This window comes from Cryptomeria japonica, chromosome 8, assembly GCF_030272615.1.
Source record: "Cryptomeria japonica chromosome 8, Sugi_1.0, whole genome shotgun sequence".
NCBI lineage: Eukaryota > Viridiplantae > Streptophyta > Pinopsida > Cupressales > Cupressaceae > Cryptomeria > Cryptomeria japonica.
Window position 1 is genome coordinate 35,160,827 of NC_081412.1, and position 6,218 is coordinate 35,167,044.

The 6,218-nt window shown below is 31.0% G+C and overlaps 1 pseudogene; it reads right to left on the reverse strand.

Moving 5' to 3' along the window:
* Positions 1 to 243: 243 nt before the first annotated feature.
* Positions 244 to 4,045, reverse strand: LOC131064574 (sesquiterpene synthase Cad-like; annotated as a pseudogene).
* Between the last annotated feature and the right edge of the window lie 2,173 nt (positions 4,046 to 6,218).

Sequence of the window (6,218 nt, forward strand, 5' to 3'; positions counted from 1 at the left end):
GCACTGAACAAAACATAGAAATAGTACTCAATAGAAAAACACTTGTATCCCATGCATCTATAGGTACAAAGCCATAACATCACTTAAATATGTATATGTCAAAATTGTGAATGGAAGAAGCATTACAAATGTAAATCAAATTATTTTGAAAACCTCAGTCACATAGTAACCATCTCAATAAATATCGTCTAAAATAAATGTTCAATAAATTTAAATTTTGATAAATAATTTATTAGAAAACTATAATAAAATTATATATAAATAATTACATGATTGTCACCTTCCTTTATAGTCTTACAACTTATATCTTGTAAACACATTTCACTAGGTTAAAATGGTCCACATACTTATCAATAGCACTAAATAAACACGCTATTGTATCTTTTTCTCTAGAAAAAGATAGGTTCAACTAGAATCTTTGTTATGTCATTTTTAACTCCCTTGCTAGAATTTGAAATTCCATCTACATCCCTCCAAATAAAAGCTGCTGACCTATACATATCAAAATATAATCTCTTGCAAATAGTTGGTATGTCATACTTGTAGAACAAAATTCCTCTCATCAGTTCTTCAAAATTTATCTCAGTAAGCATGTGGACATGATGTAAACTTTTTCCCTTGTAGTTCCAGGATTATCTTTGATATAGTACTCTATCCATGAAGCTTTCTCTCCACGCTCTTTCTCATCCTTCAAAAAAATAAATAAATAAATAAAATTGTCATACATATTTAAAGCATATTTAATAGACAATGAAGTAATGGTATTTATATAATACTAGATATATACCTGAAAATCTTTGGAGTCATCATAACTTTCAAATGTATTAATTCTTTCAATAATATCATTATGGAAAAAGGTATTGATCAAAAGCATGGGAAAGAATGAGAGTACTAGAATAGTTGTAGATATTAAAGAACTCTTTAAATATTCTTCCAAACTTGGTTGATAGTCATTAGCAATCCATTCCACATCTTGAAGTTGCACCAAAATAAGACTCTTCCACTTCAATTTTAAATGAGAAATTTAACATTAGATTATAGTAAGAGTTCATGCTAAACAACAACAAAAAGTATCTAATTTTTTGAAAAAAAATTAATGTTAAATTTAGTTTAATTGCAATAGAGTAACTTACATAGTCATGCATCCACTCATGTACACATGGTCCATGTATCTTCTCTGCCTCAGTAGCTATATCCATGTATGTTTTATGGGCAAATTGGAAACTAGTTTTCATGTAGTTTGGAAGGTGATCCATCATTGACATATCCCACCTAAATATTAAAATAAAAATAAATAGCATATACATAAATACTATCGACATATACAAGAAAAGGTTATCATAAAAACATATTGTATAATGTATCAACTTACTCAATCAAAGTTTTTGCAAAAGGTATGAGCTCATTGATAGTTCCATAAGTGTCAAAAATATCATCAATAAGAGTAATGAGCGAACCCACTTTAGCGAAACAAAGTCTAGTTGCAGAAAGTTCTTTCTCATATAACCTGTATGAACACGTGAAATAGTACCCCACGTGTCATTGCCTAAAGAAATTTAATTTCTTCACATTTGTCTCATCCCACCATCTAATTATTCATATCACCATAAAAAAATTATTTCATCTTATTAGTATTTCCAATGAGATATCAAACTCTCATATCAAATTGATTTAAAAATTAATAATAATTAGGACAAAGTTTTGCTTAGTTCCATTACTTGGATAGAATTTTGAGCTCACTTTGGTGTTGAGCTTGCAACACATTAAAATCTAGTATTGCTAGTTCTAGGATCTTCTTTCTTCTTTCACTTGGCATTTTGGAAAAAAGTATTATTACTAGTTAGATTTGATTTCATTAATTAGACAATATACTATTCCTAGACAATATACTATTCCTATATGAAGCAAAAAATAAATTAATTTCTCTTAGGCATAAATGAATGAATGTTGTCATGTAAATTATTAAGCTAGGTGAGTATTATTTGTTATCTAGACTTACTCATAATCTCCCTTCATGGACACTGAACTATTATTTTCTTGCCTAAATATTTTGATAAAGTTCCATGCTTCCCATCTTGGGACTCTACAATTCCATGGAAATTCCATAACATATTCAACCTATAGTTAAATTAAGATACAATTACATTAGCTTTAAATAATTCACCAATCCAAATCAATAAGACAATATAGAATATACACTAAAATTTTGAAACAATAAAGGATGCTTATCCAAATACCACCTATTTGTCCATGTGGTAAGAAGACATGGATATTATAATATGATGAGAGATTAATAATAACATTAAAAGTTGGTGCTTCCTAAAAGTTGGTTAAACTTGTTTTCATTATATTAGCAGGGAGATCCATGATGGTTAAACTTGTTATGTATGAAAAAATCTCATATATAATAACATTAGATTATCAAGATTTCCATTATGATATGTCAATTATAAAGAAAAGTATTTGTTAATTAATTGAGAGATACGTAAGAATACTAATTTTAAAATAACAGATAGCTTAAATATGGACATTTATTTTACATCAAAATCTAATTTAATAAAATCAAGATAGTGTATATGTTATCAAAGTTTAATCTATGTACTCGAAAACATAATTATGTTTATATAAATATTTACTAATTGTAATATTAATATATGTTTAAATTTTTTAATTCTTTTTTAAAAGATATAAAAATAAATAAAAAACTTATACCACCTTGAATTCTAACATTAAAAATTACTAGTAAATATACCATCTAAAATTTTATCTATGTAAAAGATAAATATAACTATTTATACACAGTTCTAGTCTAATTACATATTTAAGTGTAAAATGATCATTGAGTAACATTGGCTACATATTCAAAACAATTTAGAATGAGCTATTAAAGCTGTTTGTAATTATAGGAATGCTTGCCTCTGCTAGAAGTTGGCTTTTGTCAAACAACTCCTGGCTTCCTTGAACTGCTTGTTGCAGGTACTTAAAAGCAAACATTTTGGCTTGTTTCAGTATTTTCTCATCAGGGAAAGAAATTTCAGAAACTCTATATAAACTCAACAAGCTTCCTAATTTAGCTTTATCTTCTTTACAATAGTCAAGGTAAATGAATTGTCCTCCTCCATCTTGGAAGGTAAATGAATTGTCAGCCACAAGAAAAACATGAAAAGAAAATATACTGTATAATTATAAAACCCAACTCTTAAAGTAAAATCTTATAATTATTTATAATTACAAATAAATTATAATATATAAAAGGAGAAGTATAAAAGAAATACCTGAAGACACATGATATCCATTAAGACGAAGAACCAGAAATCCTAAAGCCGTAGAATAAAGATCAACCACAACATTTTTTCTTCCCTAAGAAATACCCTTTTCATTATTCCAATATCTACAATGAAAGATTTATAAATAACATAGGTACAATTAGTTTTCACAGACTATTTTTTTCTGTATTAAACTGTGTTTGTTTATAGAAAACCAATTCAACTTAAACGTAAACCTACTTGTAATTATAATCTAGAACTGATTTTATTTCTTTCTGAAAATGGCGATCGATTCCCAGTCTCTGAAGAACATCAACAATGAAGAACCTTTCAAGTAGGTCATAAGCAGACGGATTCTTTTCTCCATCCCCAACCAGACCATCAAATATATCCATCTTAATCTCCTCAACTAAGCTGTTAACTCTCTCACAGTACGAAGGTGCCTGATGTTTACAGCAACGTGAGATTTCATAACAGTAGAGAAAAAACCAAAAGGGAATAAAAACATTGGTTGCAGTCAAAAGCTTAAACACTCACCCCATGTGGCCATGAAAGGGGCTGAAAAAACAGAAGGAAATAAAACCTTTACAGTTATAAACCTTTACTCACCCCATGTGGTGATGAAAGGGACTGCAGGAAGTCGTACTCCCAAACGTTTGGATGAAATTCTGCTACCCTTCGATTGACTGGATGCTCTCTATTCTTGTCATTGGCATTGGCATTGGCATTGGCATTGAATTTTCATGGAGACCTACTTCAGCCATTAGGGAACACCAGATATATTACTGCTCACGCTAAGAGACTCAACTCAGAGCGAATTATGGGAAAGAAACTTCACCTCCTGAGTCTTATATAGAAGAAAGTTGTAAGTAGTATGGCATATCAGTAGAAGAGATTTTTTTAGAGATTTTATGTGGTTCTTATTCATTAGGCTGCTGAACTAAGGACCACAAACTCTTATGTAAGCAGGTGACTTAAGGACAAAATTGAGTAATAATTATAAAGGGATGTTCCAAACATAGATGAGTCTATAGAATTTGAGGTAAAATTAAGTTTATTATTAGTTATAGGTAAACAAAGTTTTTTAATCTGTAAAAAGTGGGTGGTGAAAGAATATATATTTTTAATGTTTTAGATTGTGCATAGGTAATTTAGTAGGAATGAGAAAAGTTGTGCAAAATAATATAAAGTTTAATTTGATGATAGAGAGTATATAATTAGATATTGTAGAATAAATTATTAGTAAAGGTTAGCATAAAAAAGATAGATTGTTTGTATTAAATTGTATTAAATATTCAATGCAAATTTGGAACAATTGAGAATTCTTTCTTGTGACAATCTAGTATGGGTTTATCACACATTGGGTTTCATAGCTTAGTTGTAGGAATGAACATAGTAAAGAAATAGATGGTGGAGAAATAAATAGATCTTAGAAGAATAAAAAAACACCCTTTAAAGATTTTCTTGGATTCAATATTATGAAGGCTCACACATATTGAAGTAAGCAATAGTACAATGAGGAGATGTTGTTAGTTTTACAACCTCTCAATGATGCACTAGAGGATCGAATTCACAACTTAGGATGCTATTATGATATATAGATGTTTGTGTAATATGTTAAGATTCCCAAAGATACTGAGCAGGGGGGTGAATCAGTATCTAACCGGTTATAGAATTTACTTGATTTAAAATATGTAAAGCATATCAATATTGTGTACCGATAAACCAGAAATAATGCAATAAACAAGAATAACAACATCCACATAAAAAGCACACCATAACACAGTAGTTTAACGAGGAAACCCGGTGTGGGAAAAACCTTGGTGGGATTTGTGACCCACAATATTCACTTACTGGCCAATAAGAGAATATTAGTATTTTACAAGAGGGGTTTGCACATGCAGGAAGGCCAAGTGCCTAGAGCTCCCTGCTCAATTACAAAGGAAGTCGCAATGACTTACAAAAATGGATTATACAAATCCAATGTCTTGTACTGCTTCTAATTAGCATCTGCTATGCTAGATCCAGTACCGGTTTTAGCTCTGCTTCATACATAAACCCTTAACCTATAATTCTCATGTTAGGTCTGCATAATTTCGCCTATCTCCTTATTACAAAATGTTCTACAATGATCTCATACATATATGAGTCATGTTACAACTTGCCATGTTGGCTTACAATTATTTTACAAAATAATTACAAAATATATTATTAGCAAATTCATGTCGGCCTGGGTGTCAGTACCCTTCCTTTCACTTCCGGTGTTCTATGGGCCAGTGTAGAGTTTGTTGTTGCTGGTGTTGGTAAATTGTCTTTCCCGTATCGTATGATTGCAAGGTTGCCATCAATGACAAAACCTTCAATCACCTACAATTTCTCTTTGGAGTGTGCATTTGCCAACAATCTCCCCCTTTGGCATTGATGGCAACACTCATGAGAAAAATCCAAAAAGTGTCATCCAAAAAGAATCTACCAAAATTGTCTTACCAAAAACTGTATGCCAAACATATGTGCTCCCCCTGAGCTGATGGTGTCTTTTGCTAATAATTTTTCTCATTACCACTACTCCCCCTTTGGCATCAATGAAAAAGGTTGTCAAAGTGTCAACTGAGTGTGGTTTCCAGCTTCATCCCTATAACCGATTGGTTACAATCTGAAAAAGGTCTGCCAATACCAGATTCAGGCTCTCAGTGAACCGTTCACTGTCCTTTAATTCGGCCTCTGTCCTCTAAATTGTACCGGTAAGGTGTTGCATTTGTTGTTCCGGTGTTTTTTGTCCTTGAACCAATGCCTCAGATATCTCTTTTCTCAAGGAGGTGAGTTAGTCCAATTTTGAACTAAGTTTCCATTTCAGATCTTTTGCCTTTCCTTTTATTCTTTCCTTCTCTCTTTCAAGTTTCTGAAGTTCCTCCTCAAAACCTGTTATTTTCTGCTCCAAAACTAATAATGGTT